The sequence below is a fragment of the Lissotriton vulgaris genome, chromosome 11, assembly GCF_964263255.1.
Source record: "Lissotriton vulgaris chromosome 11, aLisVul1.2, whole genome shotgun sequence".
Lineage (NCBI taxonomy): Eukaryota > Metazoa > Chordata > Amphibia > Caudata > Salamandridae > Lissotriton > Lissotriton vulgaris.
In genome coordinates this window covers 414,633,340-414,660,353 of record NC_141699.1, presented here as the reverse complement: position 1 = coordinate 414,660,353, position 27,014 = coordinate 414,633,340, and positions in this window count along the sequence as shown.

The window sequence follows — 27,014 nt, the reverse complement described above, 5'->3', positions numbered from 1 at the left end:
CCCACTCTGGTGATCTCCCACCGGTCAGCTTCGGCTGCGAGCTGCAGGGGATCGGTTAACTTGCTGTCGAGGAGGTGTTGGCGTAGTTCAATGAAGCAATTGTTGGACAGATGCTCCCATACCATCAGATTGAACAGCTGCTCGTAGGTCGTGACGTTGTTCCCTTTGATCCAGCCTTCGAAAGCTCGGCTAAAGTACGTTACATAGTCCACCCAAGTTGTACCCGGGATGCGTGTGCAGTCTCGGAACCTCTGACGGTACATCTCGGGCGTGAGGCCATAGCGGGTGAGGAGGGCCGCTTTCATATGGTCGTAGGAGGTCATCTGGTGGTCTGGGAGCTGTAACAGGGTATCGCGGCCCTCATTGAGGAATCTGCCCCATAGGCCGGCTCCCCAATCGTTTCTATCGATCCGGTGCGCAGTCATAGCGATTTCATAGGCCTTAAACCATTGCTGGATGTCGTCCTCTCGAAAATATTCTCGGACAACATCCTTGGGGATGTGTACTTTTTTCTCCGTGGTCCCTGGGGTGTGTGGTCTCTCGGGCACCCCTAACTCTTTATTCTGCTTGCGCAGGTTGATCTCGGCTAGGTTCCGTTCGTGCTCGTACGCTAGTTTCTTTTCCTCGAGCTCCCTTTGTCTCTGTTTCTCCTCTCTTTCTTCTCGGAGACGTAGGTGCTCTAAGTTTATTTTTTGTTCGGCCAACTTGAGTTCTACGTCCATCTTGAGTCGGGCCATTTCTAGCTCGTGTAGTCGGGTTTTTTCTCTTTCTTGGATCTCGTCTGGCGAGAGACCGGTTCTTTGCCCTTCAGGGGCCGTGTTGCTTTTTTTCGCGGTGCTTTGCTCAGGGGCTTCGGTATCCCCGGTCTCTGCCCAAGATTCTAGGGCATGCTTAAAATCGTCCTTGGTGCTTAGTCCGGTGGTAGCGATACCTAGTTCGATGCAGAACTGCTTTAGTTCACGATGGCTGTACTCCTCTAGTTTTTCCATTTGGAACTTCTCAGTTGATCCGCTCTCTTTAGTTGTCATTGTGGTTCGTTGTGGGGTGAGCTACTCTCTGTACGTTATGCGGTGATTCGGATCGCGCCGCTGGCCACCAATGTTAGACGGACCGGGAGGGTCGGCCGAGATTACGGGGAGAGGTCTCCAGGGAGAGCCGTCTCCAACGACTGTACAGACAAGTAACTTCCCCCCCACAGACGGACACCACACAAGATTGAAGGTTAACGAGACTTTATATGCAATTCTTAGGTTACGTTGGTATGATACAAGGAGGTCTGGACTCAGGGGTCCCCTCGATTCGAGTCTTTGGTTGAGGAAAGGGGTAGCGGGACAGTCTTAGTTACCAGTGAGTTCAAAATAGCTCTCAATCCTCGAGCTCGGCGTTCTTGATGATCGGGCCGTGGAGGAGCCAAGCAGGTCCCGAGATGGATGAAGGAAGGACGACGGTCCGCGGCGGAGCCTGCAGGTCCCGGTGAAAGATGACGGTTACAACGGTCCGCGGCCACGCCAGCAGATCCCGACGACGATGAAGAATGAAGGTTACGACGGCTGTGGCAGCGCCAACAGGCAGGACGATGGTGCACAGGACAGAGCTATGGCAGCGCCAGTAGTCCGTCCAGGATGAGTTCCTCTTTGCGTCTCTCGACTCCAAGATACAACTGCCTTCCTGTTCTGGAGCTGCCCCAGTTATAGGGCTGGTGTGCTTTGATGTCCGGACCCTCGCACTTGGAGGTCGGGAGGTCCGGGATGAGGGAGTCCAGACACCCAGCAGGGGGGTGGAGCCAGCGGCCGGGGAGGCGATGGGCGAGCGGCACTTGGTGGGGGAGAGCCATCGACACCTCCTTCTCCCATTGACTTGCCAAGTAGCCCGCTCACCTCCTGGGTGGATGGTGGTGCCGGGATGTCTGAGGCCTGGCCAGGCCCAGGGTTGAGGTCGGCCGGGGGCCAGGCGGCCACGTGGTGAAGTGTCCAAGATGGCGGCCCGGGCTGGGCGCGTGGGCCGGCAGTGGATCGGGCCCACGAGGTCGACATGCTCGAGGGCAGGGGTCCCTGAGGGGACGGAGGACGTGCAATGGTGGTGTGTGGTGCTTGTGTGACCGGGCTCTGGCCTGGTCGAGCCGGGGGAGAGCGGCCCTTCATGTGGCCTGTCCAACAGCATGCATTATTAATTTTTTCCTCACATATGCAGTGTGACTGGCAGCGCAGACCCTGCTACTTGTGGCCAAGCCCAATGTGGCTTACAGGTGTGTATGAGCTTAGAGCCTTCAGAAGATAAGGAGGATGTTGCTGCGAGACAAATGCAAAAACCATGACCTCCAATTGGATTGCTTGCTATCGCAGAGTCTGGATAGTGCAGAAGGTTGCACAGGCTCAGGAAGGTAAGCAGCCAACTCATAGCTAATAAATATGTGGCTCACTGTGTGACAGATTGTTATTGGCAATGTATGTCAGGCCTTACACTCTCAATCACACCTGTAGATACTAGGTATATATAAGGTATATACATATTTCCAGTGTGACGCAGCTTCACCAGATTTTGGTAGTACTGTTCAGATACAACGCTCACTGGATTGGGAAAGTTGCTATGTGGGAAAGGAGGATATACACGACTGTTTGTGTGTGTGTGTGGTTGTGTGTGTCTGTATGTGGTTGTGTGTGTTTATGTGGTTGTGTGTGCATGTGTGTGTGTACACACACATGTGCTGTGATCCTCCTTGGCATATTGTGGGCATCCACAGCATAATAATGTGTCTCTTCTTGACATGCTGTGTGTTTCCTAGACATTATGGTTTACCTTTGCATTAGGTTCCCCTCATTGTCTTGTTGGTGGGCATCCTATGCTCTGTGATGACCCTGGCATGAGGTGACCTATTCTCCCTCAATGGAAGTCGGCCAATAATGGTTGTTAGGTCTCGGCCTGCGAAATCAATCAATCAATCATTGACACTTATAGAGCGCGCTACATACCCGTAGGGTCTCAAGGCGCTGGGGGGGGGGGGGGGGCGCTACTGCTCGAACAGGTGCGAGAAAAATTCCTAGGACATCTAGGTGCGTGAGTGGACAAATAGGTCAGACCAGCCATCAAGAAGGAACAGTAGAGAAAGGCCGTCAAAGCTATACAAAAGGTACATTTCCATTCAGCATGTTTAAAAATCATATTAGAAATGACCAGAAGGCCAAACAATATGATGGGCATTAAAATTTCCTGTCAAAACTACATACAGTTACAACAAAAAACCAACACAAAACTCATATTCCACAAAGTAGAAGAATATATCGACAAAGACACAGAGACAATCACAAAAATAATGAAACAAGCATAAAAACTCGACGCGCGTTTCGGCAGAGGACCGCCTTCTTCAGGAGACACAGTTTAATTCAACAATGGAAGCTCTATCTATGTAGCAAAAGACACTGAAGGTGAACTCTTCATGCAGTAGTTATGCGTGAAAATATAATTATTGGATGAAGGGGATCCTATTAATAAAATTAACATTAGTAAATGGATGGACACATAAAATTATTCATCTGCATTTAAACACAATGGCTCAAACGTACTGCACACAACATGTGGATAACACTGCAGTTATAGTTAGAGTCATAGTGGCGGTGGGCAAGAAATTCAAATGCTCAAACAAATATAGCCACCATATGACCTTATCGTTATATACTGGTTAAGTCACAGATGCATAATTATATTTGGCCCCCAAGGATCCCAAGCGATTTCTACCAACTTCTAGGTGAAATCCACCGACTGCTGGAAGAATGAAGACGATGAGAAAACGGGAAGGGGGGGAGGGGTAAGCGCTAACTATACTAGAAGATAGACTGATATTGTATAGCACAGATCATAGAAATGATAGTGCCATCTCTGTACCTGAGGTTTCCACACAGGACGTGTGAATAATGTTGATGAAGGTTATTCTTTATACAGACATTGATGGCCGTGATGTGGATGTCCCATATCAATAGGTAAAATAAATGAACTAAAAGATAAACGGAAACAGTAGATAGGCTTACTCATCATAAAATGTGACTATTGTCACAGCGTTGGTCTAAGATTTAGTCAGCTAATGATAGAAGATAGATCTATTAATTACCTTAATTTGAAATACTATGGCGGTTGATGGACTTGACGCTGGAAACAGGTTAACTGATGATGGCGCCTTATTGTAAGAATTAAAAATGGGCTCTGAAAATAGGGTCATAATAGCGAATTAATATCATGAAGTCTCAATATTAATTAATAGCGAGACAGTCTGAAAAATCTGGGCCTGTTTAGGTATGATAGCATGCCCCACATAACGGAGCAGTTGAAATTACCTTGATGTGAAATAAAGTAGCGCTTGTGCTATACACACTTCATGCAGGTCGACTCGGGATAGCGCCTTGTCATGGAGAAAAAAATAATAAACTCTGAAAATAGAGTCAAAATACCAATTTAGTCTGGTATAGTCTCAATATTGGTAAATAGTGAGACAATATTAAATCTGTTGGCGTCTTGGTGTGCACATGCGCAGTCGAGCTGGCGAGATTTAATGATATTCAGTAAGTTTCACTAGCATTGTTAAGCCCACCCCTCTTTTATATTGGCTGGCGTCACCGTTCATGCAAAACGGTGGCCAGCTATTAGAGGAGAGGTCCTAGTGACGTTCTTATTTCTTTTTAAGCCCCATCCTTTTCATACTGGCTTACTTGACTTACTGCTGGCATAAAAGGTTTCTTAGCTTCTTTATGGGTCCAGATGGCCCCATAAAGAAGATAAGAAACCTTTTAAGTTAGCAGCAAGTCAACCCGAGCCAGCGTGATCTCTTCCTCCCCTTCTTTGCCTCTTCCAGCACCAATGGCCATTTTGAAACGGGATTATGTCCGAATGAGAGTGTTCGCTCTCTTCTCAAAATCGCCATTTACACCCCAAGGACTTGCAAATTCAACAAACTTTTAGGTAAAAGAAAAAGGTCTTGGCTAACATCAAACATAATAATTCTGTGCAGATCGGGAGCTACCACTGATGTGTGTGCATACGTATGCTTACAGTGCAAGGCATTCTCGGCAGATGAGGGGTTGACACAGATATGTATGGGTTCTGTTGCTCCCACGATTACAGGCGCTGTTTGCACAGGTGGGCCTGTGTTGGCTATTCCCGTACTTAGGAGGACGGTTAGCTCTTTGACTGGCACAGGTGGGCATGCCCCTATTTGTTGAGTTACTGGCCAGGATGAGTCACGGGCAACAGGCACGGTCGTGTCTCCCCTGCCTGGTGCCGCAGGAGCCCCTGCGCTGGTAGATTCCTCTCCCTCCTCACTCCCTCCCCACCCACACACAGTGACACGGCCTGGCTGTGAGCGGAGACTTTGCAGCTGCTGGAGCCGAGCCGTGCGAATGGGCTGAGCAGAGGGCGAAGAGCATGCACTGAACCTCGGAGCGGGAGGTGTGGGATTGTAGGGTTGCTGCTGACCAGGCAAGGAGGACGTGGTGTCCGTGAGCTACAGCGGGCCAAGCAGCAGAAGCCTGGCATTCGGGAGCCGGCATGGAGAGCGGGGCTGGGCCTCCCGGCCGCCGCTGCTAATGATGCTGTGCCTGGCCGCCGCAGGGACAGCCCGAGCGGCAGTCCAGGCATGCAAACTGGATATCCCTACAGCCGACGCTTGAAGCTTCGAGAGGAGAGAAGATTCGGGGCTGCCGCAGATGAGAGCTGCAGGCGGGGAGAAGTGAGCAATGGTGTCAGCATCCCACAAAACCGGGGACACATCACACAACACTCCTGGCAAGCTGTGGGTGGATCCAGTGGTACGAGGAGTCAGTGTTTGGGAAGAGTGGTAGCTAAAACCCAGGTGCAGTGTGAGTGTGGGGAGAACGGGCAGTACAGATAAAGTGAGAATCACCTCATGGATGCTGTCACAGCGTGAGGGTGCCCCCCTCGAACCAGTCGCAGTGAGTTACCTGCCTATAGTTGTGGATCTTGGTACATGGCGGGGAGGGTCTTCCCATAACAGTGCGATGGGCATAAATCTTGCTGTATTGGGGGTATGTTCCATCAAACAGTGTAGGAGCTTCTGGCCTTAGAGATTGTGTGGCTGAGAGATGGGGCCCCCATGGACTTGTCAGTTTGTGTGCGTTTCTTGGGGTTCTCCCCATTGTACATTGGATCAGTGCCTATGAACAGTATACAAGGCTGTTACTTCCACAACGGAGGCAGTGTGGGGTTTAAACCCAGGCACTGTGGTTGGTAGTCGATGGGTAATGATAGTGTGACTTTTTTTATCAGAGAGGGGGAGTGAGGGGATTCCTAGGTAAAGTGGGTGTTGTTTACCCCCGGGCAATGTGCCAGTACCGCCGACGGCATGCTAGTTTTCGGAGTGTGGGACGGGATGGAGACGAGGACTTCGTATTGTGGTCCGCACAAGTTGTAAAACCCAGGACAGCAAGCTCTCTTGTGGAATCGGAAGGCCTTGGCGTTTCGGTGCAGGCTCCTCTAAGTGCTTTGCTTTCCACTGGTGATCTGGCCTTTCGTTGTAGTACACCACCTTGTGTGTCCCCCTGAATTAAGTCTCGGATTTGAGGCTTTCAGGAATGTCGCTGAGGCCTGAAGCTGCTGTGAGGAGTGCTCCTTCCCTCCATTGCATTGGGAAAAGAAGCTTCTTCCCGGCTATGATGACCTGACCACCAGATCGTGTGGGGCTGTGTGTGTGTTTGGCTCTGTGTGTGGCTCTGTGTGTGTGTGGCTTTGTGTGTGTGTGTGTGTGTGTGTGGCTCTGTGTGTGTGTGGCTCTGTGTGTGAGTGCGTGGCTCTGTGTGTGTGGCTCTGTGTGTGTGGCTCTGTGTGTGTGTGGCTCTGTGTATGTCTGTGTGCCTCTGCGTGTGTGTGCCTCTGTGTGTGTGACTGTGTGTGTGTGTTTTGAAACATAAATAAAACCCGTTGTTATTTGCAATGTCAACAGCTCAAACTCATGTAAATACGCGACCTATTGCATTGCAAATCCAATAGGTCTCGAATTTTCGAGAGATTAAGCTATTGGCATTGTAAATGACAATGCCATTTATTTATCTGTTTTCAAAACCAACACATAAATAAAAATGTTGTTATTTACAACGCCAATAGCTCTAATTTTTGCAAAGGCAAGACCGTTGCATTGTAAATGCTTGTTAATCATACTGTCACAAGGTTGACATCCCTGACATATGTCAGATTCTATGTGACAAAGTAGTATATGCGAGTATCAAATGTATGATAAGAAGCTCATATTTGGGTCCCAGGTGATGAATTTACTAAAAGCGAACATTGTTAGAAAGACTACTGCCTTTTCTTTGGTGTGATTTCTCATTTTCACCCCCAGTGAACGCTCTAATTTAGCAGCAGAATATATTAAGCCTAGGGATGTGAGTGAAAGGGCACGCTGAGCTGGGAACACTTGCTGCCGATTGTGCGGCTAAGGCAGATTTCCAATCAAGCATGTCTAAGAACTTCAAAATCTGTGCCCATAAAGCGCTTTATGGCCTTATCATCATATTCCAAGGCCACGGCCTGCTAGATGATGTATTCTCGCTGATATGTCAGCATTCTGCGTCTGTGAGGTCTCGGTAACCTGAGCAGAGCCTGGACTATCTGAGCTGTCAAACCAAAGTGAGAATTATTCATTTTCTCACACTGCGCCTGTCACATAGATTCTCACTCATAATGTATGTCTGACAATCTATTTGGAAGGAGCAGGAAGGGAGAGAGAAAGGAAGCAGAAGACAGAACGAAAATGTGGAATACATCATGAAAAATGATGAGGAAACATGCCAAACATGCATACACAGATTATTATATCTGTCTGCTGGAATCTACGACTTTTATTGAATTGTTAGGCAAATTAGGCAAGAGTACACCATTTGCCACCTAATTTATTGGTGTTTTGTTGACGGTGATCCCCACAATGAAGGTATTACTTGCTTGGCACTCAGTAATAAAGTGCTATAATAGGGAAACAACCGTTACAACGTATGCTTTACAACGCATGCTTTTACCCTGCATGCCATTACAATGAAATGGCTTGCTGTAGAGGGTATAAGGTGTCGGATATAACTCCAACACCTTCCTTTCTGTTGCACAAACTGGAGTTGGAATAGTAAATTATACTATTTTAAACTCCAGCGTACCCCTGACAGCAAGTTGTTGTGAAAACATGCATTGTAACGGCATGCAGGGTGAAAGCATGCGTTGTAACATCATAAAATCGCTATAATATTTGACGTGGTCTTTCAGAGCTGCATGTATGTCTCTATCTGTCAAGCTAATTTATTTGTTGATTGTGTTGTAAAATGCGCAATATACTCCATTGTTTTCAAAGTTAGTTCAAGAATTGAACATTACAAAATATTATGAGGAAAACTGTAAAAAATCTAAGCATTTTGAGCCATCTATTTACGCCTCACCACAATGTGTCACTACACACACAGAGATTAATACATAGCATAAAAAAAAAAAATTTGTAGGGGTGCACATAACTCGGGTAATTCAGTGTAGCATAATCACACAGAACTCCCTAAAAATGCCAAGAGATTATGCATAATTATGCATGACAAGTAATTCTGCGCTTAGTGCTATTTCTTGGTGTAAAAATGCCTAAATGGGCGCAAGAATGCATATTGCTCTAAGAATATTGTATTAAAGAACACTGACAGTAAGCAGCTGCTCAGGATTGTTTCCCCCCAAATTACTCTTAATTGCACGAGCAGGAGTAATCGCTTTATTATTGGTAATTCTGCATCAAAGATTAACAGTATAACCTTTTAGCCATATCACTACACCACTTACAACCCAGATTCAGGTGAAATCAGCGTTAATGTGTGCAGGTGGTGAACACCGGCACACATTTTTGAAGAGTGGAAATTATTTTTTATCATCAGATTTTGACCCAGAGAGAGAAAGGCATGAAAGGGAGAAAGGGGATACAGAAAGATAGGAAAACAGTGACAAAGGGAGAATTCAGTAATGAGAAAAACTGGCAAGAATGAGCTTTAAAGAGCCATTCAGTGTGAAGAATAAAAGCTATTTTCTTATGCCAATCCTTCATCTCTATACATAAGGCATTATAGAAAATTGCTATGTTTGATGATGCTAGCTAGAGTTTTGGGGTGTAGTGTGGCAATCTCCGCTGGATGACGCTTTTAATATACAGGAACTGTAGAGGTGAAAGAAAGAGGTGTGAGGTGGAATCAAGGCAAGGTAATCTTGGTTCTTGGCAACCCTCTCATTCCACATCACCAGCAGCAGACTCCTAACATAAATGTTGGGGCTCTTGAACAACTTTTTTTTTTACTTAATCTCACGTCTGCACCGAATCAAGTTTATCAAGAGACTTAGAATAAGGTACTCTAACAAATTCTTTACAATGATTTCTATCACTCTGGGAAACCAAATTTAGTGCCTCAGAAAAGATTAAAACACATCTCTTCCAGTTTCATAAACCTACATTTCTTGCTCTTTCCAACTTTTCCTTTTTCTTTCCTAATTAAAAGTTTTTAGTGAGCATTTCACTTCTCAAGTTTCTTAAATGTGCGCCTGTAATGCTGGAAATGTACTTATAACGTGGAAGTTACCCTGAAAAGGCAGTCCCTCTATAGGTTCCATATTGAATTGTTGTTTCCGGCAATTAAACCTGCAGTCCAGTAAAAGAAACCTGGTTCCATTGAAAGCAAACTAGTACCAAGTAACAGTCCTCATGAGTAGCCACCACCGGAGAGCTCCCACTCCTGGACCATGATGATATTATTTTTCCTAAAATGTGGAAGCAGGAAAAAAAGTATCAAATTGCTTCTCCCACATCTCCAAAATTTCTCCAGTTTGTGGGTTGTGATGTGTTGCTGTGGCTCGCTAACCCAATACTTTAAAAGTAACCCTTAAGGTGCAGGTAAAATTCCATTGGTCACAAATCTTGATTCGGTAAAATGCATACTTTTCTCTGAAGATAAACCATTCTTTACATGGTGGTTTTTCATGGAGGTAACTCTGACAGAGATGGCGGATGATCAACCAATGTATAGTGGGCAGTAAAGCCTCCACAATTACCGGTGGAGTTACCACCACACATTCTCAGGGCAGATGGCGGACCTGGATGAATTTTGGCATGAGGACCGCCAATCTTCTGCCTCACTTCAGATAGGACAGATATGAACAGCCACTCCACCGGATTGACCGCAGACTATCAGATGCCATCCTGTTCGAAAGTAAGCTCAATGTGTTTTACCTCTCTTAAATACCTTCTAATGTGGGGCGCACAATGTAAAAAATATATCCATACTAATAATATTAAGAGAGAGCCCAAACCTTTGAGGCGGGTAATCTCAGGAACCACAGCACCAATCACAACACCCAATACAGTGTTGGAAAGGGCAGTTGCAGCAGAAGGACATAGGCTATACAGATGCCCACCATATACATTTAAAAGGTAAAAGAACCGTGCCAGCAAAGTAGTCCCTTGTGGGCGTGTCTGCGTTGTGCTGTGGGTGTGTGCTGTGGGTGTGTGCTGGGGGCGTGACAAACACTGGGTCGTGTGGTACGTTCCACCCTTCATGCAATGTCTCATATTGTGTGCTAATCCCACCCTGCTCCCTTTAAATACCCCTGCACCCCATGATCATAACCCACCCTTACTCCTTAAAATACCCCAACACCCTTAAACACTAACCCATCTTAACCCTATAAATATACCCTGTACCCCAAAACCCAAACCTATCCCTAAACCCTAAAAATACCCCTATACCCCAAAACCCAAACCTACCCCTGAACCCTAAAAATACCCCTGTACCGCAAAACCCAAACCTAGCCCTGAACCCTAAAAATACCACTGTACCCCAAAACCCAAACCTACCCCTGAACCAAAAAATACCCCTGTACCCCAAAACACAAACCTAGCCCTGAACCCTTAAAGTACCCCTGTCCCCAAAACCCAAATCTACCCCTGAACCCTAAAAATACCACTGTACCCCAAAACCCAAACCTAGCCCTGAACCCTAAAAATACCCCTGTACCCCAAAACCCAAACCTACCCCTGAACCCTAAAATACCTCTGTACCCCAAAACCCAAATCTACCCCTGAACCCTAAAAATACCACTGTACCCCAAAACCCAAACCTAGCCCTGAACCCTAAAAATACCCCTGTACCCCAAAACCCAAACCTACCCCTGAACCCTAAAATACCCCTGTACCCCAAAACCCAAACCTAGCCCTAAACCCTTAAAATACCCCTGTACCCCAAAACCCAAACCTACCCCTGAACCCTAAAATACCGCTGTACCCCAAAACCCAAACCTAGCCCTGAACCCTAAAAATACCCCTGTACCCCAAAACCCAAACCTAGCCCTGAACCCTTAAAATACCCCTGTACCCCAAAACCCAAACCTAGCCCTGAACCCTAAAAATACCCCTGTACCCCAAAACCCAAACCTAGCCCTGAACACTTAAAATACCCCTGTACCCCAAAACCCAAACCTACCCCTGAACCCTAAAAATAACCCATACCCCCAAACCCAAAACTATATCTAAACCCTTAAAATACCCCTGTACCCCAAAACCCAAACCTAGCCCTGAACCCTAAAAATACCCCTGTACCCCAAAACCCAAACCTAGCCCCGAACCCTTAAAATACCCCTGTACCCCAAAACCCAACCCTACCCCTAAACCCTAAAAATACCCCTATATCCCAAAACCCAAACCTAGCCCTGAACCCTAAAAATACCCCATATACCCCAAAACCCATACATATCCCTAAACCTTAAAACTACCCCTGTACCCCATAACCCAAAACTATATCTGAACCCTTAAAATACCCAAACACCCCAAAACATATACCTCAGTACTCCAAAACATATACCCCTATACCCATACGTACTTTATCCAAACATTAAAAAAAACATGCTTTTACCATTCATGCATTTACAACGAATTTCGTTGTGAATGTATGCGTAGTAAAAGCATATAAAATGTAATGCCATGCGTTATAATGGCATTGCGGAGTCATGGTACTTTCGTAATGAAAGTATGCGGAGTGATGGTATGCGGAAAGAAAGTTGCGGAATAATCAGTGCTTACCCTCCCCCGGTAAGTACATTGGTGGCACGGCGGCCCACATCTCCAGCAACATACTCATATTTTTTCGCCACCCATTTGAAAAATGCACAGGTCTCTCTCATTGATGGCCTGCACCAACATACACTTTTAGACACACCTGAGGTTCCGTGACGATTTGAACCCGTGTTTTCAACATTGTCGTAAATACATAATTTTGGTATCGGTGAACTGCAAATGATCCATTTAGTATATCCTGGTGTTTTCGCTAAGCTACGAGCAAGAGCACTCCTGTTACGAGCACATTTCTGATCTACCCATGGCATCCATCTTAAATCACGGAAGCCATTTTGTGTTTCTTGCCCTCACATAGACAATGGACACGAAGTGACCTCTCTCACTTAAGGACACGTAAGCTTTAGCCGGAGATTCACCTTGCTAGTGACACGTGCACCTTAGAACAGAACACGCCATGGCTACATGACTCGACAGAAACTGCCTCCTCTGCCCGAGGCCAGTCCTGCTATACTGGTTCTCGTGTTCGTTGGCCTGATCATGATTAGGCGGCCGAAGCTGGTAGCCTTGCCCATTTACAACCCACAAACATCTCTTATCCTGCTTTTCTATCTTCTGCACCTGGCTCTGCTCCTTTCCTTCTGGGCCTTTATTAGGGGGAGGTAACGAAATTTACGATGAGGCGGTCCGGGTCTTGAATGAAAAGTTGACATGGGATTATGATGGAACAGTGGGAACCCCTCGTTCGTAATGTTTTGACATCAGATATTGTTGACGATTCCTGTGCAACGCCAAATATTTATTGTTTAGGACACAAAAGTTTTGGAATGTACTAACACGTAAAGAATTTGCCCGAAGCCCAATATTCAGTATATAAGGAGCAACCCTTTTTGTACAAATTGAACAGGCTCCTAGAATCTGCCCGTGTGTAGTTTCTGTGACTTCTGTGTCCCTGCAGTAATAAACCTTTGGTCTTTGACGCCACCATCGAGAAGCCCGTGTTTCTGTTTATTTGTGCACCGAGACAGGTAGAACTCCGGGGTCTTCGGGTGTTATCCCTGACACCTCTGGACGGAACCAAAAAGTCCAGAACTCCAATTGGTGCCCAACGTAGGGCGACGTCATTCGGTACCGGTCCAAAAGCCTGAAGAGTTCGAGAAGCTTCGTGAGAAGCTTCCTGATGGAGGCACCCCACTTCATCGATCCCGGCATATCGCAAAAGTGGCCCGACGATCTCTTCCACGAGGGTTCCCGTTCGGACGGCTGCAGTGGTCCGTTGCCTTGACCGTCGCCCTGTCTTGGACCCGAGGTGCTGTCCTTAGTACGGCGAGACAAGACGGGTTTCTCCTTGGTGACATCTTCAGTGCCTCAGTTAAGTATTAAGTGGTTGCTTGCTGGTTATTTTGTAAGGGTTGTTCCTGTTTTCAGCATTCCAATAGCCGAGGAAAGCAGGGATATTTTCAGCTTCTCTCTAGGAGGTCGAAGCTTCAGGTTTAAACGTGCTCCACAAGGGTATTGTGAGAGTCCGTCCATTTACAGCCAGGCATTAAAAAGTCAGTTAGATTCCTTTGTACTTCCTCCTGGTTCTGCTTTAGTGCAATATGTAGATGATCTTCTAGTGGCTGCCGATGACAAGGAAACTTGCAAAGCAGCTACAATTTCCTTATTGCATCATTTGTCTAGTTTGAATCACAAGGTGTCACCTTCGAAAATGCAATACTGTTGCCAAGAAGTGACCTACCTAGGTCATCTCTTGTCAAAAGAGGGAAGGAAGTTGACCCCAGAGAGAATAAAAGCAATTACGCGGGTGAGTGTTCCTACCACACAGAGAGAAGTACGTGCCTTTTTAGGTATTACCTCATACTGTAGACAGTGGATCCCAAATTTTTCTCTTTTGGCAAAACCGTTGGTAGCTTTGACTGGGAAAAATGTTCTGAGTCCAGTGCATGATCTGCCAATGTCAGGAGAGTTTTTCTGAGTTACGGAATGCACTGTGTTCAGCTCCTGTGTTGGGTACACCTGACTACAGTAAGCCATTCACGCTCTATGTTCACGAGAGAGAAGGTTGTGCGTTGAGTGTTCTGACACAGAGATTTGGTGATAAACAACGCCCTTGTGCGTATTTTTCATCAACATTAGATCCGGTAGCTAGAGCGTTGCCTAGTTGTTTGAGAGCTACAGCGGCAGCTGCGGCTTCCATTCGACAATCTGCTGGTTTGGTGATGAACAACATGCTAGTGGTCATGGTTCCTCATGCTGTGGATACACTCATGAACCGAACTAAGACGCAACACCTTACCAGTGCTAGATTATCTGGCTATGAGCTGACAGCTAGCGAGTCATATTCAGATCAAAAGATGCAATCTATTGAATCCAGCAACATTGTTGCCGACTAGTCAAGAGTCGAGTGATTACGAGCCTCATGACTGTTGCTTCAGAACCGAGAAAGAGACAAAAGGACGAATTGATCTTAAAGACACCCCGTTGTCAGATCCAGATGGCACGTTGTATGTTGATGGGTCTTGCTTTAAATTGGAGAATGGTGATGTGACTGCTGCCTATGCGGTAACGACTTTGAGTACGATTGTGGAGACTGCAAGAGTAAGTCAGAATTCTGCCCAAGCTGCGGAATTGATCGCGTTAACGAGAGCATGTGTTTTAGCTAAGGGAAAGAGAGTGAATGTGTTCACAGATAGTCAGTACGCGTTCAGCGTGGCCCATAGTTTTGGCCGTTTGTGGAAAGAGAGAGGTTTCATTACGTCCCATGGGACGAAGATTCAACATGGTCAGCTAGTTAACGACTTGTTGGAATCTCTAACCTTGCCGACTGAAGTTGGGATTGTAAAGTGCAGTGCTCATAAAGCAATCACGGATGATATTGGTCGTGGGAATGCTTTTGCTGATGAGACCGCTAAACAGACAGCTAGAAATATGATGAGTAGAATGTATGTTGCTACGTCTACAAGATGGATTTCTGAGTCTGGAATGTGTGAGGACACAGTGGAAAGTGTGAAAGAAATTCAGAAGGAGGCGACTGAGGAGGAAAAGCTTGCATGGAAAGAGAGTACGGGTAAATTGGACTCGAGTGGGTGTTGGATTGATTTGTCGGAACAACAGCGTTGGATGTTGCCTGATGCGTATGTGCTTGCAGTAGTAACGATGGCACATGGAGCAGCGCATATCAGTTCTAAAGGGATTTGTAAGATGTTGGCTCCAGTCTGGAAGAATGATGGGATTAGTAAATGTGCAGAGAGAGTGGTGAGAAATTGCATGGTATGCCTGATGCATAATCCTGGCAAGGGAATCCCCACACCCGCTGGTCATTTCGCTCCTCCTTCCTGTCCCTTTGAAGTAATTCAGTTAGACTTCATTCACATGGATCGTTGCAACAATTTAAAGTACGTCCTAGTGGTAGTTTGTGCTTTTTCCAGATGGATCGAAGCATATCCACTGAAGGACAATACTGCCTTGTCCACTGCCAAAATCCTTCTCAAAGAATACTTCCCCAGATATGGCATGCCATGGATTGTATGGTCAGATAACGGAAGTGAGTTCGTAGGGAAAGTTATGCAGAGTGTGTGTGCCGGTTTAGGGATTAAACAAAAGTTCCACAGTGCAAACCATCCCCAGTCTGCTGGTTTAGTTGAGGGTTACAATGGCACCCTCAAGCTGAAACTTGCTAAAATACAGGCATCCACGGGTTTGCCCTGGCCAGATGCACTACCCTTGGCTTTGTTATCAACGAGAGTGACTGTACATTCTAGAGTAGGGCTTAGTCCATACGAAATAGTTTTTGGTCGTCCCGCCAATGTTTGGGGAGTGCCAAGGCCAAAAGAATTCTGTTCTCTGGAATACCCAATGTTAATTGATTACCTTTTCGACTTGACTGCTAAATTGAGTCTTATTCACCAACAGGTTTTTGATGCATTGCCAAAGCCACCGGAGAGTCCAGGTCATCAGCTGAAACCAGGAGACCAAGTAGTAATTCGTAATTTTGCAAGGACGAAAAATCTTCAACTCAGATTCATCGGCCCCTACCAGGTGTTGCTAGCAACGAGAACTGCTATTCGTGTGGCTTGACGAAAAAACTGGATACACACGACACACGTCAAACGTGTGCCCCTGCCACTTCCTTACGATAACTGGGTGAAGAAGGGAATCGGTGCCTCTGAAACAGAACAAATACCCAGGTTTGTGCCTTTCAGCGATGCAGAACTAATCACTGACACATCTGGGTAGCCGTAGGGTCGTGGCTGTGTGCCTAGTTGAATCTGCGGGGGTCAGACACAAGGTCGATCTTTCTGTTAGTTCTGGGAACTCCCAGAGCTGATAGAGGCATTTTCATATACGTACACATCATCAGTGGTCGCGAGCGGATTGTAGAAGATGGAGCTTCCTGAGCTGCAACGAGAGAATGTAATTTATGTTCGCAGAAATAGACTATACAGAATTCTTCACAGCAAATGCTTTCTAATGCAATGTGCCGTTACGTTTTTGATTGTTTTAATAACGTTGGTGGGTGGAATCGTCTTTGGTGTGCATTTGATTTTTATGCCGGTAACTACAGTACCTCCCCTTGATCCTGCTACTTCTACTGTTTCTTCTATGCATTCTTTTCACTCGTTTCCTGAACACGAGCAAGCTTGACGCTCAGAATTTATTAATAACACTTTTATACAGCTCTTGCATCAACACCAACTGGTAGTTAACACTACAGACTGCTGGGTGTGTGGCTTGATACCCCACACTATGGATAAAGGCATTCCCTATCTAGTCTTGCCTTTCAGCTATAATGGATCATTTCAGGCCTTCCAGACCATTTTTGCCTATGCCCTTGAGACCTATCCTCCGCGTCCACCACGTTCCACTAAATACAACTCTGCCAACAAAGCTTTAGTCCAGGGAATTATTGACATGATTAAAGACGTCAATAATACTCCATCTTACCCTAGAGATGAATTACGGGTATATTTGAGTTGGAACTCTACAGAGTATCGCCTTAGTTTGGGAGAAAGCAAGCGTAAAAGCTCAACTCCAGTCTGGGTCGTGCCTCACCGAGGTCAAGTCTGTTTGCAAGGAAATGGGAGAAATTCGAGAGCTCAGCTAGGGAGGAGTGAGTGCTTTGAGACTTACGTGTTTCCGTCTAACTCTTCCCCTGCCTTCCTTACTGCTAGGGGTACCTACTTCATCTGTCAGGACAGAGCGTATACATGGCTGCCTGCTGACTTTTCAGGTTCATGTTATATTGCTCGATTGTTGCCTCCAACATACACTGCTTCTTCAGATTATCACAAGACCAGAGTAGCAAGAGGTGTTTTCAGCAAGGAAGATACCGCTGGTCAGGAAGCTGGAGACTTCTTCAAAAGTTTCCTTCCATTTTGGGGGCCTATGGCCAATAGTAGAAATCTACGTCAGCTAACACGGGTAGTTGAATCTACTATTACAGAAACTGCTGGTGCCCTTAGTAACCTAACAGCTGAGCTTCAGGCGGATCGACTCATGACGTTGCAGAACCGGATGGTTCTAGACGTAATACTTGCAGATCGAGGTGGGGTATGCAGAATGATCCAATCGAGCTGCTGTGTTTTTATTCCCAATAATGCTCCGACTGTCTATGAGGCGATCTCTAGGCTACACAAGATTTCCGACTCTATACACGTAGACAAGGGAAACTGGTCCTTCATGGAGTGGTTTTGGACTCTGATATCAGCGTGGGGATGGAAGGTTCTGATGGTCATTGGTGTCATCCTGGTATTTCTATTCTCATGCTGCCTGATTATCCAGTGTGGTCCCGCTTTGTGTAGTCTCTGTGCTGCAACATGCTTCAGAAAACCACCTGCGTTTGGAGAAAAGGCGCGATAAAGAATGATGATACAACAACATGTCACTGACCTGATGAGCATAGAGATGGACTCGGACATAGAGTAATTGCCTATGTAAGGGCAAAAGGAGGGTCTGAGGTTCCGTGACGATTTGAACCTGTGTTTTCAACATTGTCGTAAATACATAATTTTGGTATCAGTGAACCGCAAATGATCCATTTAGTATATCCTGGTGTTTTCGCTAAGCTACGAGCAAGAGCACTCCTGTTACGAGCACATTTCTGATCTACCCATGGCATCCATCTTAAATCACGGAAGCCATTTTGTGTTTCTTGCCCTCACATAGACAATGGACCTCTCACTTAAGGACACGTAAGCTTTAGCCGGAGATTAACCTTGCTAGTGACACGTGCACCTTAGAACAGAACACGCCATGGCTACATGACTCGACAGAAACTGCCTCCTCTGCCCGAGGCCAGTCCTGCTATACTGGTTCTCGTGTTCGTTGGCCTGATCATGATTAGGCGGCCGAAGCTGGTAGCCTTGCCCATTTACAACCCACAAACATCTCTTATCCTGCTTTTCTATCTTCTGCACCTGGCTCTGCTCCTTTCCTTCTGGGCCTTTATTAGGGGGAGGTAACGAAATTTACGATGAGGCGGTCCGGGTCTTGAATGAAAAGTTGACATGGGATTATGATGGAACAGTGGGAACCCCTCGTTCGTAATGTTTTGACATCAGATATTGTTGACGATTCCTGTGCAACGCCAAATATTTATTGTTTAGGACACAAAAGTTTTGGAATGTAGTAACACGTAAAGAATTTGCCCGAAGCCCAATATTCAGTATATAAGGAGCAACCCTTTTTGTACAAATTGAACAGGCTCCTAGAATCTGCCCGTGTGTAGTTTCTGTGACTTCTGTGTCCCTGCAGTAATAAACCTTTGGTCTTTGACGCCACCATCGAGAAGCCCGTGTTCCTGTTTATTTGTGCACCGAGACAGGTAGAACTCCGGGGTCTTCGGGTGTTATCCCTGACACCTCTGGACGGAACCAAAAAGTCCAGAACTCCACACCTCCCGCCACAAGTTCTAGAATTGCGAACTTTAGAGCTGGGGAGCTACGTTCGAATCTCGGCATCAGCTCAACATCCTGTGATTCCAGGCAAATCGCTTTGTCTCCCTGTGCCTACCACAAATGAATGTGTTCTTCCGTAATGTCAATTGTGCTCATGCCATGTTGTCGAGTTTGCGCTATATAATATTGCAAAAAAATATAAAGTAGGGAAACTCGAGTTCACACACTACTGAACGCGCACTCTTATGTGCATCAGCAGTGCACTGTGAATCGGAGCGTTTCACAGGCCTGTCACAGATAAGAAATGCTGTCAAAACGAAATCCTACAAAACAATATACTGCTGGCCGGCAGCAATTCATACCCGGACAACGTCGGCACGGGCTGCTATCAACAATGAAATCATAAACCTAGGACTTATAGAAATTGAAGACTCACTGTATCTATTAAGCGAGAAGTCCTTACAAGATTTCAGCCTGCCGCCAGCGGTCCGAACTAACCTAACTGGATACCACAATATCGCTACCGCACACAATATTCCAGAGCTAAATAACTACCTTGCACAACACTTGCCTAACTTATTTCCCGATCAACAACTCGCCTACAACACCATAGTTGATAGTGTTGAAAAGAAGCAAGGCAAACTATTGTTCATAGACGCCCCCGGTGGCACAGGAAAGACTTACCTAATCAACCTCATACTTGCCAAAGTTCGATCTTCTGGGAATTTGGCTCTAGCTGTTGCTTCATCTGGAATAGCTGCCACTTTGCTAACAGCTGGGAAAACAGCACATTCTACCTTTGAACTGCCTCTAACAGTTTCCCTTGAAAGGGATTCAATATGCTCTATTCGGAAAAACGAACCTTTGGGGACACTGCTTCAAAATGTGTCTCTTATCATGTGGGACGAATGTACAATGATACTAAAACCATTGCTGCCTAGCCTTTTTTTACCCGGACAACGTCGGGACGGGCCACTAGTAGATAATATAATTAAAAGATCACAACATGCAATAAAAGGATTTAGATGTGCTAGGTGTGTTTTTTGCAACAGGAATTGCAAAGAAGATCATGAAAAATAAAGAACATATGAATTCTGTATAATATAGGAAGTAAGAGCACTTGTAGGCAATGCGACAGATTTGTAATTTGAAATGCAGAGAGTCATTGTAGATTAATGGGACTTAGTCACTTTAACACCATCGGTGCGGCGCATTTTCCCGCTGTGCGCTGAAGATTCGAAAATCCCGTGGTTCATGACGAGCTCAGCTCGTCATGAGCGTACGAGAGGTGTACTTCATGACGAGCTGAGCTCGACATCAGCGTCGAAGGGGTTAAGGCAGGTGGCCAAATTCAACCCAACATGGAAACATTATCCCAAGAAAAGAGCAGGAGAAACACTAATTGAGCAGAGGTGAAACCAAGATTGTAACATCGAATATGTGCTTCATTATAGACAGCAGAGTGAGAAGGGGGTTGGACTAATGATATTTCAGCATTCTAGTGTGTCCCCTCTGCCTCTCCCTCTTTTCATTAGAGCATACCTTGCTCAATGAATGGAAGCATGGAATGTCCTAACATAATTAAAACCCTTATACTGAAGGATTCATTGATGCTATATGCCTTTTTCATTGTGTCAAGATCTAATGTGCGGTTCAAGCCCTAATTCTAGCAGCGGGAGCATAACAACCAAGACATCCTCCAGCAATAGAACTTATCAGTAGCAACATTGACATGGGGCACCACGCGACATCATCTAATTTATACCTCTGCACCGCTTTCGACACTGTGTCTCACAAGATCCTTTTACAAAGGTTGAGCAGGCGGGAATTAAGGGCCGTGCTTTGAAATGATCCGCTCCTATCTAGCTGACAGACAACAGGCGGTATTCCTCTCTCCCTTCACCTCCAAGTTTATAGCTTAGCTATAAGCTGTGGTGTTTGTAAGGGATCATCATTAAGCCCAACCCTTTTTAACATCTATCTGGCCCCATTAGCTTTAATTGCACAAAGCTGGGGTATGAATAGCGTCTCATAAGCTGATGGTACACAACCTATGTTAGCTTTTAATCAGCTCAATTAAACTGTAATTGGGAATTTTAAGGGCTGTCTTACGTACATTGCTCAAAGGATGCATTACAGCTGTCTTCAAATGAATTCCACCAAATTAAAATTTTTGATGTTATGTTCTTCCTCCCCCCTTGACACAATGCGACTCTGGCCCTCTGATTTAGGGCCTGCCCCACTCCTTTCTCAGTGGTCAGGAATCTGATGGATAAGTTCCTCTCTTTCAAACCCCATGTTAAGGCCACTGCTGCTACTTGCTTCGATCTGCTTAAATCCTTAAGGAAGGTCTTAAAATATCTTCACCTAGATACTTGGAAGGGATTTGTACATGTGCTAATCCCCTCCTGGTTAGATTTTGCCAATGTTCTTTATCCGGGTACTCCGCAGAATCTGCCCCCTCAACTGCAGAGCATTCAAAATGCCGCAGCCAGGCTCATTTTGAACATCTCCAAACGTCACTCCATCAGATAATGGCTAAAAGATCTCCACTGGTTACTGACTAAATCTAGGATTACATTTAAAACTCTTATGGTCACACACAGAACCCTTCACCATAAGGGTCCCAGCAACTTCCAAGACAAGCTGAAACAGTATTCTCCTGCAACGACACTTCATTCCTCGAGCCTTAACCTATTATGCATCCCAAAAGTTTGCCAAGCCAGGGTTGGAGGCAGGTCTTTTTCTGGCTCCCAGTTTTGAAATGTTCTCCCTCCCTTCCTTCAAACCATTTCTAGTGAAAGTCTGTTCAAGGCACAGCTGAAGACAGTGCTGTTTGGTGAGCTGTAATCCTGATTCTACCTGACTTCACAGGCACGAGGATGCTACTCTTGAAGCAACAGTTGCGCTTTACAAATATCTATTCATTCATTCAATCAATATTCTATCTATCTATCTATCTATCTATCTATCTATCTATCTATCTATCTATCTATCTATCTATCTATCTATCTATCTATCTATCTATCTATCTGTGTGCCATGGCTGTGAAAATAAATGTAGTCCAATTAACACAGTATTTAAAGCAATGATATTAATAAATACATCCTCACACCCTCATTACTACAGTGAAAAGGGCACATTCAAGTTTTTTACCACTGTAGATCAAACTTGATCTGAGAAAATCACTGTTTACTGCCGCAATATGTCATAGATGGTATATTACAATTGCCCTATACATAGAAACACCTCTCCTTATATTCAAAAGACCTCCTCAGTGTAATTTTAAGTTACTAAGAAAAGTAAAACCTTGTTTCCTGTTTTGCATAATTATTGTTTTTAAATATATGAACATGGGAAAAATACCAGTGCATAAACCACCATATACACAGATGCTGCGAATGTAATTATATTGTTGAAGATACAACATGCTACCCTTACACCTTTTGGAAGGCTGCACATGCTAATTTAGCAGAACAAGCATAGTGCAATATTGCAATGAAAAATGGAAGAATGTCCTCTTAATGAGCAGTGACCATCCAATGGTATCCCTGCCCCAAACTGCATAACTTATCAGTGGAATAAAAACACATATCTGAGAGGGAACTGTGAAATATTTAAATATTTCACACTTGCCTGTCAAACACAAATTTTGTCACAATAATGACAGCCCCCAAACCACTCTGCAGACCTTTATCAATGTCAGGGATACTGGAACAATGTTTCAAAGAAGTGCAGTGTTTACCCCACTTACCTTAAGGGGTACGGTTATATGCATATTAGTATGGCGGGGGGCACCGCGGCGGACGGAAAGACCGTCCGCCGCTTTTCTGCCCCAGTCGCCTCGCGGCCGGGGCGGAAAAGGTTTAATATGGTGGCGGTGTCTATTAGACACCGCCAGCCATATTACCATGGGCTTAGTAAGATGCCTTTCCGTGGCAGCGATGCCGCCATGAAAAGGCATGCGGTCTTCACTCTGGGGGCCCCCAGAGTGAAGGATAGGTGGGGGTGCACACGGGGGGTACCTGTGGTACCCCCCAGCATTTGCATACACGAAGCGGTAGGCACCGAGCGGTGCCTGCCGCTTTGTGTATGCAAATGCATACATGCATTTTTAGCATTGTGGCAGGCGGTGCTGAGAGCACCGCCCGCCACAATGTTAAAAATGAGGGATGCGACCGCCACTGTGGCGGGCGCATCCTAATCTCCACCACGGGACCCCCGCCCTTATGGTGGGCGGTCCCAATCCCCGTGAGGATGCCGGGCCCGCCCGCCATCCTAATGAGCCCCTAAGCCTCACATTTCACATATATTAATGCATAATACAAATTATTTTTAGCCTTAGTTGAGAATGCATGTTTCAAGTTAAACTTGCAAAGATTATTTTAACTTAATGTTAAATATTTTAAATAATTTCATTATAAAACACAAATATAGTTATTAGTGCTCTAGCATATCTTTCATTATTTCTGCCTTTAAAATCAATAAATACTGTTAACCTCATTGCTTAGGATAAAATCGTTTCATTAGCTCTCTTCAAGTTTTATAATCTCAACCAACGAAGTGGGGCTTTTCATATGGTAAAGTATAACGAAAATCAGAAAAGTTTATTAAACTTGGTATAAGGTTTTAAAAATACTTTTATGTAAAATATTAATGTTACTTCATTGTATACATTTATTCTAAATGTATAGCTGAAGAAAAGCAAACTACAATAATAACAACGAAATATTGAATTGAATCTGTATTTAATATAAATATATGAAATTAAATGAATATACTGATTTAAAATTATTTTTCATAAGTTTAAAATAAAAAAAATCCCACCTAAAGTAAATAAATAAATATTGGTAAACTATGCATTAATAATGATTAAAAGTGATTATAGAATTATTGAAAACTAATTTAATTACATTACAAATATTGGTGTTTTCATTTTGAAATGCCAAAAATGGTTATTCAAATATTTCATAATTACATTAAAAATATGTACTACTCCTATATATTTTTCCGACATTACATTAAAATTATTTAGATTTTTAGCTATTTAAAATGATGTAATTTAGTGTAACATTATTTCCTGTGGTATTTTATTTTAAGCCCCTAACTCCATTAATTGCAATATAAGTAGCTGTTGAACTTACTTCAGCAGGTTTGAGCTGGAATAATTTACTACTGTTTTGGGTCCCTTTTTGGATGTAATAACCTCAAAAGTGAGGTTTGTGAATAGCAATTGTCTTAGTCTTTTGTGGGTGGCTATATTTCCCTTCTTGACCCCTCACCGACCTTCCCTTAGCCCCTCCTCTACACCACCCTCTTCTCCGCCCATTTTCCTCCCCTGTAGTAAATATTCCCTAATTCCCTATTTCCCTTCCACTCCTTTCTTTCGCTACCACATTTACTACTAAAACATATACTCACATGTGAGAACTTTCCACACACAAAAAAAAACACACTAGGAGCAGAAATCTCTGCATAGGAAAACATAGAAGAGGTGAAGGTGTAAATTTCTCATGTAGGTTAGGGAATAGCATTTTCTAGTACGTTTTGCAGTACTATAAAATGTACAACAAAATGCATTTGATGAACAGGCTATGTCTGAGTTTATAATGCGTTTTTGTATTGTTTTTTTGTCTTCCTGTCTGTGTCACCTTTCTCACGAGCTTGAATTTTAAATTTGAATTAATAAATTGTGATACATTTCTAATGGTCGACTACTGGGATTAGTGCTCTATGTAAGAGTGGTATTGAGAACAAACGTTTGTGGACCATAGTGATTAACTACGTGGTAAGATTATCCAAATTATGCAGCAAAAATGCTAATTATGGGGCACATTCTCTGCCATTATTACATTTCTCAATTTCGGATAGAAACGTTTTGATAAATATGTGGCAAATTGTGTGACAAATGCAGTAAATGCTTACAATACACCCCTGCGTAGCCACACATGGGGAGGAGCATAGGGAGGGGGAACGTAAAACACAAAAACAAGGACAAACAGAAATGTGACTAACAGTGATCACGAATAAAGTGTTACCCCAAGACTGGGTATGGTGATAGACAGAAGTGCAGTAGGTTAGTAGTGCTCAATAAAACTGGCTCTTGGATACCTGTCAAACCTTTATTCATGGGTTCCAAGGTCAGAATTAAAATAAGTGAAGGATGGAAAGTGTTTGTGAAGGAAATCAGATTCCTAAAACACTCCTCCTTAAACTGCGGTAGTCAACATGGCAGTACAGGAAATGGGCACTACTAGTGGTGGAGACCCCTTCGGAACAGTTGTGTTCTTTGGAGCTCCCCCCGCCTGACGCCAGTTCGAGCCTATTCAAACAATGAACTCGTAACTGTATTCCATGTTTGCAGAACTGCCCTCCACATGGTTATCCTCTGTATTGCCAGACTAAGGTAAGAGGGGAGATAAGACTGGGATGGATAGACGTCCTGATGAAGACCGACGTGACCTGTTAAATTGTGGGCACTATAGTACGGTCGAAACATGTTGACTACCGCAGTTTAAGGAGGAGTGTTTTAGGAATCTGATTTCCTTCACAAACACTTTCCATCCTTCACTTATTTTAATTCTGACCTTGGAACCCATGAATAAAGGTTTGACAGGTATCCAAGAGCCAGTTTTATTGAGCACTACTAACCTACTGCACTTCTGTCTATCACCATACCCAGTCTTGGGGTAACACTTTATTCGTGATCACTGTTAGTCACATTTGTGTTTGTCCTTTTTTTTGTTTTTTACGTTCCCCCTCCTTATGCTCCGCCCCATGCATGGCTACACTGGGGCGTTTTGTAAGCAGACCCGATGATGAAGCATGTCACACACATTAGCGTGTGAGTGAGGGCAGTTTTTCAAAACACACATCTGTGCCACTGCTTGTCTTTCTATTTTTGTTGGGTCTAGTCCTCTTCACCCCTTTATGTGTTTACATGTGGTACTAGGGGGTTCGGGGTGGTAGAGTTTATTTTTGACCCTCTCCCCTCTTTTGTGAATAACAAATGCAGTAAATCCATAACTAAGCAGTGAATGCAGCAGCCACAGAATCACCTAAATCCAAATGAACCCCAAAGCATAGTGCAGACAGTGCTTGAACTATCTGGTGCTATGTTCCCTCACTCCATCCTATTTTGTGGGAAAGACCAAAGGACTACACACCATCCCCTACTCAAAGATATAAGCAACTACTTCACACTCCCAACCAGACCTGAAAACACGGACAACAGACAGAAGCCCCTAAAGGTTCTTCTCCCCAAATTTGTTTCAATCCTCTAAAGGATATCAGGCAGCGAAAAATCCGGATCACCATCTCAGTTATGCCTCTTGCAGTATTCAAGTATATCTGTGCATTATACGTGTAGTGCAAGCTATATGAAGATTTCCACAGTCAGACTTAATATGGGCACCATGTTAAGTCAATTCCAAGTGTTCAGTCATCAAACCTCTTCTATAGACACCAACTCTGGATGCAAATAAAACTGTCACCTACAGACAAGCAGGAAATGGATGCTTCTTAGCTAATTATTATTATTTATTATTATTAATATTTACATTTGTACAGAACTGGAATCGCCCGAAGGGGTATCTCTGTGCTAGAGGAGCACAATGTGCAGAGCCATGGCAGTCAGTGACTGAACAGTTCTGTCTTTAGAAGTTTCCTATAGAGGAGGAGATTAGTGCACTTCTGTAGTTGAATGGGCTATGAGTTCCAGTACACTGGAGCAAGATATGCAAAAGCTTTGGCCCCTGCCAAAGTTTTCTTTAGCGGGGATAACTAGCAGAGCTTTTTCCACTGAACGAAGGGATTTACCAGGTAGATAGTGCTTAAGTTTTTCCACAAGGTAGCTTGGACCTCTGTCAAGTATTGCCGTGTGGACTAGATCGCAGATTTTTAACTTGATTCTCTAACAGATGGAAGCCAGTGGAGCTGCTGCAACAGTGGCCAGGAAGGGATTCTGGGGGGCATGTAAAAAGCCGGGCGGGCTGCTATGTTCTGAACCACTTGCAGTCTATTCAGCAGGGATTCATTAGCGGACA